The 17,591-nt window shown below is 29.1% G+C and overlaps 1 protein-coding gene across 2 annotated transcripts in view; it reads left to right on the top strand.

Moving 5' to 3' along the window:
• Positions 1-406: 406 nt before the first annotated feature.
• Positions 407-17,591, top strand: part of LOC113550519 (C3 and PZP-like alpha-2-macroglobulin domain-containing protein 8) — a 139,781-nt gene continuing 122,596 nt past the window's right edge. For both annotated transcript variants that reach the window (XM_026952410.1, XM_026952409.1), the window contains exon 1: positions 407-529. The gene's annotated coding sequence lies outside the window, so the exon portion shown is untranslated. The remainder of the gene's footprint in view (positions 530-17,591) is intronic.

The raw sequence follows: 17,591 nt of genomic DNA, 5'->3' as shown, positions 1-17,591 counted from the left end.
TCACCCTGTACATATATATGTGTGTAAAGTTAACGCACATATAGGAGCAGGAGACATATATGGTGGCAGAAAATAATAATAATATATTTTGTGTACAAGTAAGTATAACGTCGACGGGGAAACGGTAAGCTGTGCGGGGGATGGGGTTTCGGGAGCAAGGGAATAGCATGCGGTGGGCAGAGAACAGCGGAGAGCAAAAGGGTTGCGTCTGCGTGTGATCGCCGCCACCGCCGACGACGCCAACGACGACGACGACGACGACGACGACGGCGGCGGCGGCGGCGGCGGCAGCGGCGATGGTGGCGGCGGTGGTGGCGGCGATCGAGTCCTCCGCCGACACCGCCACACCACAACCACCGCATCGCCACCGATCCGCCACCGCTACCGCCGCGTTCCGTGGGGTGGTAAAACGCGATGCAGCCCGCCGCCAAAATCACACACCGCTCTCGGAGTCTGTGACGGAATGACTTTTGGTACACCGGCGCGCGTCCAGCTGCAGTCTCATCTCCGTTAATACGACTTTGATACCGTGAGTACGATATTTGATATACCGAAATAACTCAAACTATGTTAAGATGATAGATTACGTACGCAGCATGACGCGTAAGAATTGTCTCCACGAATTTTTTTTCAATAAATAATATTGTAATGTTATTCGTTATTATCATACATCACTGTTATCATCACTGGTAGTACCGAAATGGTAATAAATTATAATTGATTAATTGTGCCGGATTTATATACATTTTAATACATTTACTGAGACTGGTGAAATTCGGCGCGAGAAATAAATATCGACGATTGAGCAGAGAATGCACATAGAAATGCATGTGCTAGGGATGGCCGAATTCTTAAAGAAATTTAAATATATTATGTAGAAAATTATCTATATTTATTATTAATGTAATGCCGTATCAATTATTCGTTTATATAATTGCGATTCCGATAGTAATTTTGACCGGCTTTCTTAATTTAATAATAATTATTAACTTTCGTTGGTTTGCATATAAAATAACCAAAATCATTTTGGATATGATCTTTTATGACTATAATCGTTTTATGGATTTTTCATTCATAAATGCATACTATTTTAAGGTTTTTAGTGCATATAAGTCAGAACTTAATTTTAAGATTAATAATATACAGATTGCTCCGTTTAACACGAAGAACACGTTATTTAAAAAAACACTAACGTTTTTAAAAATATTACTTTTAAACAAATAAAGAAAATATAGATTTTTAAACTTATTATCTTACCAAAATATTTTTTGGAGTATGTATATTTATAAAAATAAATTTTCAGACTAGTTGTTTATTAGTTATAAGTACATAAAGTCAATAGGAGTGGAATAGTGGACTTACATTTATGGGATCCCCTATAGCACTCCCCTTCGATCATTTAGACGTTTATACTAACTCATTACTTAACCTAACTAATAAACTACTCTCCCGAAATTCAATTTTTGTGTATCGAAATCATACTAAAAATATTCTACTTTTGAAAAAACAATTAAAAACGCACATTGTTATTAATAAAAGTAAAAATTAAAAAAAAACATAATGTTTTCAACAGTTACAAATATGTAAAAACAATATTTTTAAAAACGTTAATAGTTTTAGAAATAATGAGAGTCTTATTACGTATGTACGTAATATTATACTAAAATTTTTCTGCGTTAATATTTATATTATTATATTATTGTCGTATATTGTTGTAATGATAGTGATTGGTAACCACACGATAGAGATATGATCATTATATCTAATTAGGTATGGTAGTGTGCGGCATGTACGCACACCCCACACTGCGTGGACGATGCAGAATAGTGTTGAGTTGTAGGTATAGTGACTATGGAAATCGAAAGTATTTTATAAACAATTTAATAATTATTATTTTAGTAATATTGTAATTTTTACACTTATCGTTAGTTTATGAATGCTTATCTATCCAAGTTAAAGTTATATTTTATAACACGTGTATAATACCAAATTGACTATTTTTACGTTTTTTTTATTAATTCAAGCCACGTTTGTTAAAAAATTTTATATATTCGATCAAACGTTTATTAGGTATCTTATATCGTTATAAAAAGCTCGAGTAATATACTACGTCTTTAATATAAAAAAATTAACTATATATACATATATATAAATATTAATTTAAATTAGTTATTAGATACTTATTTGTTTTTAATATGATTTCCATTTAGAAAATGTAGTTTAGTCTCTTTTTGATAAATATACATTTGTATATCTGAATAAATGTATAAAATGTATGTAAAATATTGAAATATTATTCAATTATTCAAACCAAGTGTATATGTTAATAATGTTAATAGTGAGTTGGAGTAGGTATGTGTATTACATATATTATGTTTCATCGTTTGATTTTATATTATAATATGTCGCTCAGTTTAACAAATATACATTTGACAAAGTAAAGATTAAAATATAAAGGATCTTTAGAATTTCTTTTTCGTTTTACTGTTTTATTTATACAGATTATTCTTCTGCAGGATTGGATTCTTTGAAATCAATAATATTAAATTATATAATATGATGCTTATTTATTTTTTCTACAATGTCCAACCGAGTTATAATTCTATCTCAAAGTTAAATATTTCAAAATATAAAACTGCATTGAATATAAATATGGATTCTTATCAAATAAAATTTGATATTTTTGCAACATTATCTTTGAAATTAGATATGTTATAATATAAATTAGATTCGTGCAGACATTTATTTATTTGTCTTGTAAGAAAATAGAAAAGACAATATTATCATTGTATAAATTACTCGTAAACGTGCATCGTATTGAATTTTTTTTTTTTTTTAATTACATATCGTTATATTTTAAAATATATAATAATAATATTTGAAAATTGTTTTATGTTTTTAACTTTAGTATTAATATAATTATTACAGCGTTTGAATAATATTTATAGGAATATCAGATTAAATATTTTCAACAACACAAACATGTTGTTTATACATAGGTGGTAGGTACTCTGTTTTCAATAACGGTTCAAGTATATAAGTTGTTAGGTAAACACGAATTTAAATTATCATACTGAATAATATTTTGAGTCTATATAGGTAGTATAAGTTCGTATCATGCGTATATGCATTGTCAGTGTGTACGGTAGTGAACGAATCACATGCGAACATAATGTTTACAATTATTTAGCTAGGTCAGGTTACGACTACAAAGACCGTTATTAATTGTTTTTGAATTAGTTACGGCCTACGCGCGGATTAGTAAATCGGTCACAATAAAGGCTTATTTACAGGAGTTTCGACTCGGTTTTAAAGCATTAGAACTACACTAACTTTTTTCCCCCAAAAAATTAATATTTTTTATTATATAGTAATAGTAAATAGGTTTAGTCAAAAAAATTGCCCTAATATTATATTTTGTATAATATATAGTGTTTAAGGTAAAATTGAAATACATAAAAACGAATTATTCGAAATAGTAAGCATAACTATAATAATATTAATGTATTAAACTACTACTGTAATGCAAAGATTATGATGCATGTTAAACTGTGCATAGTGCTAAACAAATTTAGTAACTCTGTGTTTATTCGATAATGGTGAGAGAGATATATCACTCACTACGTAGCACTCTTGTAGTAAATAATTACTTTTAAGTTAGTTTATATGTAGTACAGTGAAAGAACACAAAACGACCATTCGATTACCCTACACGAGCACATAAACCTGTGTTTAATATATAGTGTAACGTTTTAATGAAAACTAGTCGTTTTGACCACAATATAATATAATGTAGACGTATTTTTCGGAAAACAAAAAAAAAAATAAACAGAGGCTTGTATATCAATTTCTCCGCTGCAAATTGCCTTGTCACGTCATGTTTACCACTCGTCATCTCGTATATAACTCAGCCCCCTGTAGAAGCAGAACCACTACACTGTCTTAAACCATCACACTTTATTACACCTTCCGGCCACCACTTTGGTCTGCGCCAAGCCAAATACATAGCAACATTTTGACTCTTTGTAATTTCGTTCGGAATGTTTACGGTTTATTAGTTTTCAATGTTATCGTTTTTATAAGCGCTTTTTTATGGGATACAAATTTTTGTTCATCGCGCCCAACCCGAATCACTGTCGTTATATCTGTGCCTCGCTAAACCACGATAAGTACGACGAACAGTCAAAAAAAATATCTAAAAGCAAAATACCTTCAATAATATTATTTCGATATGCATAAACGACGATAATCAGAAATATCTCATCGGTTCTTTTATATGCATAAAATGTAGTTTTTACGGTTTAACTCTTACACGATTGTTTTATTGATTTTAAAATTATTTTTATCTTAATAAATTGAACAAAAAAAATTGAACTTAATTATAAAACTTACATACCATTTAAAAATTTGAGAAATATATCCGTATGATTTTCATTCACATTCTTTATTTAATTATATAAAATGCCTAACTTCATTACAATCCACAATGACATTTTCACATAACATTAGTTATTTTTTTTTATTAAACACGGCGATTTGGATAGGCTATTTCACTACATATATGTCTTGAGTTTGTTTTGGCTACATAATGTTACTTAGCGTCATGGATATTATTTTTATTTAAATTAATTCTAAATCTAACATATGAGCAGGTCAAAAACATTCGACAACTTCGAGCTTAAACTATTTGACAAATATTTTATAAGCAAGTTACTTGTTCACAAACAAAAATATTGCTTTATTATTTACAACCAACTATTGTACCGTTGACAGACAAACTAAAATAATATTATTTATACCTACGTTATCGAGAAAAATTCTATAAAACTGAAACAAAATAATAAGACTGATAAAAAAATATTACGTGGGTAGATTACAATTTTGCTATAAACTTACGAGAGGAATGATTGTAATCCGAATAACCGACAACTAAACACTTGTCAATTTACTGACCTTTCCACGACGATGGAAAACAACAGACCAATTATTATGAACCAAATTAATTTTTACTAAAAAAATTTTACTCATACACAAAAATTAACTTAAGCAATAATATATATAAAATACACATTAAATGTATTAAAAAATTAATTGATAATTTTCACTGTGAAAAATAAATGTCATTAATTATTATTTCATTTAAAATCGAATTATTAAAGAACGAAGTTGAATTAAAAACTAAAACAGTACTTTTTAAAAAGATGAGAATAAAAAATAATGATTATTTTTCAATTTTTTTTTTTATAAAAAGTTCAATATGCGATTTTAATTCATACTTCAATGAATAACGGTAAATTATGAACATCGAACAGTTAATAATTAGAGTTTTGTAATAATAATATAATATAACATAATGTCATGTCCCAATATTTATATATTTTTTTATGATAATAATTAATATTAATTATTTTCGATTTTTATCACATGTAATCGTAAGTACTATCTATGAACTTTTATTATTATTACTATTCATGTTGTTCACACTGTTGCACAGTAACTTAAACCGGGAAAATTGATGAGGGTATTTGCTTAACTTCATAGACACACCATACTTATGCTTTTGTGCCACTATAAAATAAAGTATCGAGTATATTATGTCAGAGTACGGATGTGTGTCGTAGAGGGTGGACCGTGTCGAAAACGGGACATTAAGTTCTGAGTGGAATGTAGCGGGGATGGTGATAAGGGCAGATTCATAAAACACACGACGCGCCGCCGCCGTCTTATCGCTAGAGTTTGTCATGTCCGACGCACTCGACGTGAGATGAGGTATAGGGCTGCTGTATTATTCTTGTAATTTTACACCCCTCTGTTTTCCTTTTGCGTTTCGTCAGAAAACGGTTCGAAAGGACCGAACCGTGATTCAAAACCTCATTTTCCTCCTCCCCTTCCCTCAAACTCGGGATAGTTTGTTTGTATTATTTTATTTTGCTTTTGATTTTTTTTTTTTTTTTTTTTTTTATCGTAAATCTCCTTTTTTCACGTCTCGAGCACCGTAGTGGTGGTTTCAGTTTTCGCATATTATACGAAAAGTCTCCCGACAGGTTTTTCGATAATAAATCAACAGAACAATAACTCACCCCGAGGCGTATACCTATACGGTAAAAGCAGTAGCGTTTCGGACCGCGAGTCTCGTGTGCACGCACACACGCACATAGTTTTCGTATTATTATATACACCTGTATTGTATATATTACTATTAATATAATACTATATATACGCGGCGCGTACCTTTTGTGTTCGTTGTTCTAATTTTTGGGTTGTTCCCGATGGAGTCCAAAAGTACATACGGTTCTATAATATTATATACATTTTATATACTAATGATTAAAACTGCGGAAACACACGTGTGGAGAGGTTTATTTTTCCACGAAAATACATACGTATGTAGTTATAGCGATAAAAATAATAATGATGATGATGATGATGATGATGATAACTCAACCGAATATATCACGATATCTACCTCTCCACACAAACACAAATATACCAACATAAACAATGCACATCGAACAACGTGATTCTACATCAGTGTATAATATATATATATATATATACATATTATACCTAGCATGATCACTTTCATATTGTAATATTATGAAACTCTATGAATTAAATCAATTTAATGTCTAGTGCATAATATTAAGTACTATTCTATTATTATAATATACATGTCGTTAAGACCATATTATATTATTCCAATGCTCTCCTTTTTGTACAATTTGTGGTGCACCCTGAAGTGGCGATACAAACTTGGTTTTTTTCAAAATACCACATTTTTTATTGCAAGTTAACTCAAAAAAATATTATATGATTTATTAAACTAAATACAATAAGAATAGAGAGTAATAGGTTAAAAGTTTAGAAGATAAATGGGTACTTGGTGGTTTTAAAATTATAATAATCTGCCCATAATAATCTATAAGCGTTTTATAATTTGTAAAATTAACGAAGTATCCTTAGTTTGTAAACTTTAGTCTTTCGAATTAATTTAAAAAAAAAAAAAACAAAAATTGAAAATTTGCAGTACTTAAAGAAAGGGAAAGTACTTGAAACAAAAATAAATTTGTATCGTCACATATAAGATGTTAGTTTTTGAAAATTTGGTTGTAGAATATAATCAATACTTCTAAAGTCAGAGTTTGATTATGTGCATATTGTTTAAATTATGAAATGGGGGAGAATAAATAATCATTCAGTTGATTAATCAACCTGTGTATTACATATACTTGCTATTGGATGAAATAATTATATGCAAACGGCTATGACGATGACGCCTCCTGTGAAATTCATATTGTCCATAATAAATAATGTATGTGTATTATTGTGAAATATTATAACGGTTGAGGGGACTCATCGGGCGAGTGGAAAAATGCGTGCGATTATCGGCGCGGATGAAAAAAAATAAAATAAAAAACACCGTTTGATTCGTATCACGACGTACGTCAGTGGAAAATGAATGGACAACGTCACGTGTGAATATCTAGTATAATATAGTATAATAATAAATTATAATATTATAATCGTCGACTTAAACTGCGGTGCAGATATAATCATGAAGTGGCGCGTAAAACAATGTCCCGTAATGAAAAACGGTGTGCATCGCTGTCATTATTGTAGTCGGTAAGGCTCTATATTTCTCTCGTTCGGTCTGTCAGTCCGTCGGCGTATTAAATTACCGTTTTACTTCGGAAATCACTTTGATACGTATGTGGTACGCTTTGTTTGAGTAATGTAAGTGTTATATTATTATACAAACATTGAGTTCTCAGAAAAATAAAATACACGAACACCGTTATGTAGTACAAAATACGAAGACAATATGTGTCGTATACGTCTTGTATAATACGCTTCATTATTACCATTATTGTTTGTTTTTTTATTTTTAAGCATTTATCTTAAATATATATACATTTTTTTTTTATATTTTTATTTTCGAATCGCGTAGACACTATGTTATACACATTATACGTAATATTCTGTTATTTTATGCACCAGCAACATTTCAACGAAACAGTTGAACAAAAAGATGTTAAACTACGCGTCGTGTTCCTAAAAGATTACAATTTGAACAGAAAAGCCGGTGTGGCGTTAGCGATTAAATTTATGACGCGAGTGGCGTATTACAAACGGTTAGTGGTGTCCAAGAATATTGAGTAGCCGAGTTTCGTCACTAAATAATATAATATTAACACAACGCATTGCCACAATGTTTGATCATAAAATATTTTACAACGATATTAATATTGATAGTTATAATTTATTTCAATTTTTTCACTCTGTGTTAAATTAGGTGTCTTAATTATTGCACTCACATAATTAATTGGTTCCTGTGAATTCTGTGAACTGTGATCAAGTATATATCTGATTGACCGTTTATTAGGTAACAAATTTATAGTAAATATTCAATATAGTAAACACTGGACCACGTCTGTGAAAAGACTGAATGGCGTAGCATTATTCATTCGAAATAAATTGTAAATAATTGTGTAATAAATTTGTATATGAAAAAAAAAACGATTATCACCGGGTATTCTGTCCACGGATGGTAAACACTTTATTAATACAACATCTGTGCCGAGTGTATTATTACGCAATTTATATTAATTAATTTTTTAGAAAACTGGAAAATTAAAAATACAAAAATCCCATTTCCAAAAAAAAATTGTTCCCGGTAATAAATTTCTAATTTCACTAACTATTATATAATTGAAGTTAGTGCATATTAGATAATATATTATAAATTATTCGCTTAATTCTTGTGGCAAATGGTATTGTATTGAATATAGTTATGTCGAGTGTTTGTGAGCTATATAAAAGTATTTTATATACTTTGTATAAAAAAAATGATAAATTATCCATACACAGCATGATATTAGATTTACTATATATGATTTTCTTTATACGATAGACTAGATATTGAGACTATTAAAAATGATATATAATAATATTGTATCATACATATTTATTTTTGGTTAATAATATACTAATATATTATTTAAAAAAAATAATAGTTGTTTAATTTGTTTTCGATTATAATTGTAACGAGGTATAACAATTAACATTAATTATTATGGTTTGACGACTAACAATTATTAGTGTTCGTTCTTGTTCAAAATTTATCGAGTACCGAACTCAGTGAATTATGTACGCAGTCATATTAAATAACATCCCTTTTGTTCGTAAATAAATCGAGAAAGTGAAAAAAAAATATTTTATAACATTCTGTTTTTAATTGCCGTTCACAAATTTATGTATGTTCGTATCAGGTATGCAAAATCCCACGCAATTAGTTTCAGCCTTCCAAATATAAATCATCATGATAATGTATTAATATACTTACTTATCTCGTAATATTATCATTTCCACACCATAGAATTATCAAGGGGATTTTAAGGCTTAACCCACTCAGATAATTCTTAAACCTTTTTCAAGTTTGATGAGTATTATTATTTTATAGCTTGTAATATTGGAACAATTTGTTATTAACTTAAAAGTATTTATCAAACTGAGTTATATTTTGGTTCATTTTTAGAACTAAAAGCTTTTATCTTACGATCTGTCGTATTTAATAAATAAATAATTTTTCAATTAAATATAAATCATATTTTTGTGGTTCTAGAAATATTATTTCAGCTACTTAAAGTCACCAACGAAAGTTATTATTTATAATAATATAATACATAATATATAATTGTAAATTACAATAATTATATTAGATTATAATGCTATAAGACTAGTGATAAAAGTAACAAATATATTTAATACATCGATAAAGTAGTGTGAACTAACTCATTTTCATATTTAAAACATAGAATAAGTCTATACCCCTGAAATTTGACTTGTGACTATCTTCCGTATCTGACCGTCGCGTCGCGCGATGTGAACGAAACAGCGAGGTCGTCAGAAAAAAAAACCAATATAATATATTTCACACTGATGGTCAGATTTAGGTGAGTATTATGATACCGTCTGAATAGGATATTCAAAGTCGAGTCCTATATACAGTCGAAACACATTTTTTCGACTATATATGTGATGTTATATTATATTGTTTCCAGGGCGGTATCGATCGAACGCAAAAAATAAAAATAAAACGTAAATAAAAACGTTTTCCATCGAACCGTCCGAAAACAACAAGCAGACATATATATATATATATACGGAGTGGGATACCGTGTTTCGCCGTTTCCCCGTGTTGACCCCACGAGAACACACGGCGACCCACCCTGTATGCGCGCTGGCGAGCGTGTGGGTTTTTTTCATCCCGTGACAAAAAAAAAAACCCAGCCGAAATCCCTCGAGTGCTTGCTTATGGCTCTTCGGTGACGTTTTTTTTTTTTTTTTTTTTTTTGTATACGAGAAAATTCGTTCATTTCGTATACACAGTTGAAATATACGTAGGTTCTATGTATTATATATATATATATATATGTTACGTACTGTCCGGTGTTTCTGTTGACGAAGCGTTTCTTGATTTATTTTGTCGAACACATTTCGTCCATTTCGCGTGGACGATGGATAAAAAAAAATTATACACATCGATCAGCGATGATCAGACTGACAGTGTGGGAGACACACACGCACACGCGCGCGCGCGCGCGTGCGAACACGACTGGGTTCGCGGAATAGCTCGACTGCACTGCACATCCTCCGAGTTTTGACGATTTTCTTTTCTCCGTTTTACCACCTTGCCATTGTTTGCTAAACTTCCGTCGTAATTTACCGATTGTCATAATATTTGATCTGAAAACTAATATTTACAGTCCGAAGTTGGCAAAAAGTTCAAATCCATACTGTATATACTGTAAATACAGTCGCAAAATGCACAATATAATTTCGTATTTTATTTGCAATCAATACAATAATATCTTAGCGTTCAATTCTATTGTCAGTGTATTCATAGTATTATAAGCGTTTGAACATTTTGTCCCACCGGCAATAAACGACAAATACGACCCCGTCGCGCGTCGTCTCCACAGTCCATTGTGTAATACACTATACTCGTGATATGACATATATTATTACATAGCATTGCGTCGTAAAAACCGAATGGGAAAATTTTATATTTTCCTTAATAAACGCAATCGAAAATGTCGTATATGCGTTTGTTATAAAACGCAGCGACCGTGTGTGTGACCAACCCGAGGTGTACGTTTGTTTTATAGACGCTGTGACACTTTTATTGCAATGCTACAAGCTCTGATATCCTATATAAAATATTAATGATATATAATATATATACACATGTGTGTGTGTGTGTGTGTGTGTGTTTGTTAAATTATAGTATTATATATTATGTTATATATCTCTTCGGCGTAGAGTTGATTAATAATTATTCGAATTTACAGTTTGATAAGTGGATTAGTCAGTTAATATAATACTAGATCTATCCTAATCCAATCCAATTTTAATTGGTTTAAACAATCTATATGATTTGTATATAGTGTCTATAATTCTATAATAGTAAGTAGTATACTTATATATATATATTTTATCATCTATACTGAGAAATTTAAAATGTAATAATGATTAACGGTATACAAATGTAATTACTCATTGAATATGTAAAATAAATATTTTTAAAAACACACACATTTTTTACAAAATAACTTTTAAGTTATAAAACAATCACACTATTTGTATTATTACAATAACACTTGTTCCAAATTCAATAGCAGAGTTATTTGAAATTTTCAGCGAAAAACAACTTAAAAACCAGAAAAAAAAAACACTTTCTCCGCGGTGGGTTTCCAATAAAATGGATCTGACAAAGTGACAACGACGACAATACATATGCGATATAACACACTATTATAATACGTATATAATGTGTTTTGTGATGTATGCGAAAGTATTTCCGAAAACGGTCATCTGGTCGACATACCACTTGTCCGCAATACAAGTCATGGAATTGCGTATAATATATGTATTACGTGTGTAATCAGCCGTTCGGAATATCGGCGAAACGCACTCAAAGAATTCGCGTGGAATTCGCGTACGCTGCTGTCGAAAATCGGGTTTTTCCCTTCTCTGTACGTCATGTAAAATCATAGTGTACAAATAGAACCGTTTCATTCGACTCAGCGAACAAATTTCTTTTTGTTGTTTCGAGTATGCAAATCGAGTTATTTGTACCCATCACGGTTGATGCTTATTTTAATATAATAATATTATTGATTATTATTGTACACTCGATAATAGTTTATGAAAAACGAAATAATATACAGCGGTGCGTGGTATTTTGACATGACTTCTAAATAGGATTTATTTTTTTAATCACTATCTCGTTTAGGCTAATGAGGGAGGGCATCTAATTGTCTGCTAATGCATGAAAACAACGTACTACATTTATAAATTATGCTATCAGACGAGTTTAAAAAAAGTATTTAATTGGGGACAAAATAATAATTGTTTGGTTTATTTGTATACATTATACAATATACAATATGATATGATATTTAAATTGTATATCTCAATATCTGTATACATTTATTATCAAGCCAAATAGTGTTTATAAAATAAATAAATGTAAATCTAATAAATTTAATAAATGATGATGCACTTGCCAGGTGTACAGTAACAGCTGCTATTAATTTGAAATAAGTGTTTTTTTTTTTTTTTTTTTTTTAATTTAAATAAAATTAATTAATTTAGAAGAATGGCTTTATTAATTATTTGTATGTTTATCTTGTTAGAAATATTTATCCGTTTTTATATTGATAAATAATTGTTTATTTTATCGACATTTAATCTGGTTATTATTGCTTTATTCTCCTAAGCTTATTTTATGGCTCAGTTTTATTTTATTTCATTTGTCCAACATTTAAATACTAAAAAAAAAACTGAAAAAAAATCGATTTAACTGATTATTCATAACAATAATACGATAGATTTTAAAATTGTATAGCACTGTCGCATTGATGTAGGTATTTATATTATATTGGTACTAACGTGAGTTTTCTTTACTCTTTACATAACTTTTGCTTCGTTCATATATTTTAAGTTTTGGCCGTATGTGTTATTATTCTCATAAGTTTGAAGGACTATTACGATGAGTTCAAAAATCAATTAAATAAATAACAATTTTAGTATAACAATAGAATACTCGGAATATGGTGTGGTATTTTTGTAATAGTTTTGAATGCCTTTTACATAATATGGGAAACACAAATTAAACTAGGAGGAAAAAATGCAAATATAATTTTATATTGATAAAAATTTCAATTATTCATCAATATTTTATAACATTACATAATACATATCCATCCAAAGAACAATACGATGTATATCATGTTAAAAGTCTCGTAAAAATATGTCAAATGTTTTAGAACAAAGAACATAATAATGATATACAGATAATATATATTGTATACAAATGTACATAAATGAAATATAACACATTCATAATTAAGCTATTACCGGAAGAGTTGGTAGTTTGTTTCTCGCCCATTCACATTTTTTATAAACTCAGTGTAATAATAAATTATATTATTGATCAGATCGTTTAATTTAATAATTATTATTATTATTTACCGTTTTTGAATATTTTATTAAATTATATTGATTGTTAATTTTAATATCAAATACAACACAGATGTGGTATATAAATAAAAATATATAATATTTATGGTGGCAATGTAACCACGCAGTGTTGTTTTTTTAACTTCTGCTCCGCTGAAACTGCAGTGTACTCGGAGAGACAAAACGTACTAAAAGGGCGGCAAACTAATAGAGTTTAATGAAGCAGAAACTCGATTACTAAAAAGAAAAACTCGTTGTCGTCTCGTAGCCACGCAGTACTCGCGATTTTTTCGGCAAACTTTTCGATTATATCTCTCTCCGTAGTTATAGCGCTCAGGATAATCGAGTCAGGGATGTCACCAAGGTATGGCGTCTCCCCCTACTGAAAGTCCCACAAAAAAATAAATTAAGTTACGGCAAGAGTATTGGAATTTAAAGTAAAAATAATGACTTATTTCCGTATTTCCGTGTGGACCACCTAGGGAATAATACTAAAACAGTATATTCTAACTGGCCTAGAAATGCGCTGTGTGCACGTGTTTCGGTCACGAGATTGTATGATGACGAGGCGCAAAGAGTTTTGCGTCAACGAGCAACTTTTACGGACGACAAAACGTTTGTTGTTGTGGTTTGCACGTTTTTCGTTCGATCAAATCAATTTCCATCTCGGACTCGGTGCGACTACCTTCACCCCCCACTCACAGATTCCTTCAAACCATACCCACAATCCAATTGTTCCATTGTCGTCACCCCTACTGAATGTTATTTTATTGCCACATCCGGAATCGAAGAATACAACTTTGTAGGTATAAAGAACCATATATATATATATATATATATACACATAAAAATCAAACCAAAGTCCCGCCATTGTGAGCGTAAAAAAAAGCAGAAGATCCAAGATGTTTATCAGACCGCTTTTTCCACCCTTATTGCATGACCGTTCTCCACCGTAAGCCGTATCGTCGACGATAAACCACAGTGTAGTTAGGATAGCCTTTTTCACCGTTTGCATCAAACCCCTCACTGAAATTCCAGTTTTAATTCCTAAATATCTCGACCTTCGAGGGGCGGATATCGTATAAAAGAACACATTCAAAATGCAAGTCATATCTTAAAAGGATTAAGCAAAACTGCAAACATTGGATTTTAACTCATCATAATTTGATTTATTTTGTGTAAGCGGATGTAGATATTAAAACTAAAATAAACTTTTTAATAGTAGTTAATATTCATAGGTTTCATCGATCTAATACTGGAAAAATAGATCAAACTCAATAATTTTAATAACTGTTATGAATTCATAAATTTACTTATTTTTATTACCCGATATTTATTAATGGTTTTAATCGAGAAAAAAATCGAACACATATTAATTAAATTATAATAATTATATTTAATTCGATAGTAAAAAAAAAAGTTCATTATATTTTAAATAATTAATTATATTAGAAATTAGAATAATATCTTTTTTTTCTTTTTTCCGTATTCGCAGTTGTTAGCCGGCAGTATAAATAATTAAATAAATCTTTGAATTTTATCAATTAATAGTATACAAAAGACATGCAGACATATTATAGTTAGAATGAGTAAAGATACAATTATGTACTCGTGTATAATAATATATAATATTATATATTAGACCAGTGAGAACCGTGACATTAAATTCAGACTTTTCTTTTTAAAAATAATGGCATGCGATTTGAACACTTATTTCTCTCTCTATTTTTTTTTTTTTACTACGTGTGATTTGGAGATGCATCGGTATTAAATGATCACGAATCCTTTGTTTCGAGGGTATATATTACACGCGTGAGTATGCTAGGGTAACGCGGCGAGAGGCTAAATCACGTCGGTATTTATTTTTTTATTATTATTTTTTTTATTAAATGAACTCGAATAATAAACTCAAAAATTAACTGCTATACGGAAAATAAGTACCTACCTACTCGATTATTTTATGAGTGCGCACTTGCGTCTAGGATTTTATTATTTTTTTTTTTTTTTTTTACTTGTGTTTGAAGAGTCAAATCGTGATATTTTTTTCAAACGTTCGCATGTATGGAACTTCGGAAAATATATATTTATTTAAACACAAATCCTTAGTGTATACACTATTTTTATTGAATAGACAACTGCAATGATGGGTTGATTCTATACTATACATCTACTCTTTATACTTGTATTCATATATTATGTATAGTACTTGTATTTTTAACACACACCTATATTCGTTTAATACGATAACGAAACCATAAAAATAAGATTATAAATTCAATTTTTGACATACTCTCATTATAATACATGTATAAAGGATGATTCAACAAGCATACTCACCCCTTTTTATCATTTAATTATAAATTTATTCAAATTATGGTTTTTTAAACATACTTAAAAACCATATTTTCAAATAAAAAAAATACTGTTTTTCAAATAAAAATAGCCCCTTTCTACTATGAAGTATTTCGTGAATAATATTTCCAAACATTTTGACATATTATTAATATTACAATTTGAATAAGTAGTTTTAGATTTATATAACTTTATGTGCTTTGGAAACTGGGTCCATAATAGTAGATTTTGAAAATAATGGGGCTATTAAAGTGATTTGAAATTAAATGTTAACAATTAATATTAATCCATATAAATATATTTCATAATCAATAAAAATGTTTCAAGTATAATAAATACTGCATTACATATATTTTATATTTTTACCACGTTTAAGAAGTATCATTGTTAGTATAAGCATTGTAATAACTAAAAAACTACTTTCACAAAATTTAAATTGAAAACATCGAAAATTCCTAAAAAAAATATCCACTTAATAATTTAAAGTAAAAGGGAGGGGGTTATAAATTTAAAATAAACCAGAAGTGTATCTCCACAGGATAATCCGTTAACAGTATAAAAACTTTCAATAATTAAAAATATGGCCTTAAAGTATATTTAAAAATTCAAAAATTCAGAATTTGAATAAATTTATTATAATTAAAAAATAGGAGTTAGAATTTTTGATGAATCATCCTGTACATTATTATTATAACCTATATTACTGGTTTTAAAATTAAATTAATTGTTTTTACATTAATTTAGAGAACTTTAAAGTTCAGAATAACGTGTTAGTATACACCGGAAAAGGCTTTTGAACGCAGTTATTGAAATGTATGGTATATTAATTAATGGGTTTCCCCTTAGATAACTATTTCGTACTGGCGATATGTAATTCATTTAATTCAAATGTTTGTACGTATATAGTTATTATTGGATTCAATTTTTCAATTCGTTTCTTTTCTATAATAATAATAGTGTACATGTGAATACATATTTTATCAATCAAATAAATTAACTCCTATAATGTTTATTAATTTAAGCTATTATCATGAAATTATCTTTATTTAAATATATAACACATACAGACGAATGTTTGTACCTTAAAATGTTCTTGCAGATACTTGTTTTTAATTAACTTCTGTCTTGTTTTATAAGTCTGATCTGTTAAAACATTTTCAATTGGACGCTCCATCGTACAATTTGGGCTTTCAAAATATATTTGTTTTAGATTAGGCTACTAAATTTGAAAATAATTTAAAAAAATACAAAATTTAGTTTTTATTGTTATTTTATTTTTTGGCACCTAACAAAATATAGAATATTAAACAAATGTTTTTAGTGATCGTCAAGAAGTACAATGACAAAGTTTACTACAAAACTAATAAAACTATAAGATGTTCGATGAAGTGAGACATTGTTTGAACAATAATTTTAAAGCGTAGTGTTTGTGTTGTTAACAAGGCAGTCGTTGAAATTTTGAAACGAATTTCTATACGTTGACTATAAACATAAACAAAACATCTTTATTTTGTTTTGTGAAAACCAAAAGGTATTTTTGCTCTAGAATTTCTGTTGTTAAAATGTATAAATAAAAAGCTGTGTATCATTTATTTTAGAAATACTTAAATAATGTACCAAATTCATTTAGATATATTGTTTTTACTATACGAGTAGATAGGTATGTATAATGGAATTTGATAAATTATTGTTTTTTTTTTTGTTTATACATTATT

This window comes from Rhopalosiphum maidis, chromosome 1 (genome assembly GCF_003676215.2).
Source record: "Rhopalosiphum maidis isolate BTI-1 chromosome 1, ASM367621v3, whole genome shotgun sequence".
Classification (NCBI taxonomy): domain Eukaryota; kingdom Metazoa; phylum Arthropoda; class Insecta; order Hemiptera; family Aphididae; genus Rhopalosiphum; species Rhopalosiphum maidis.
Note: the sequence above shows the minus strand (reverse complement) of the source record. Positions and strands in the feature narration are given on the sequence as shown.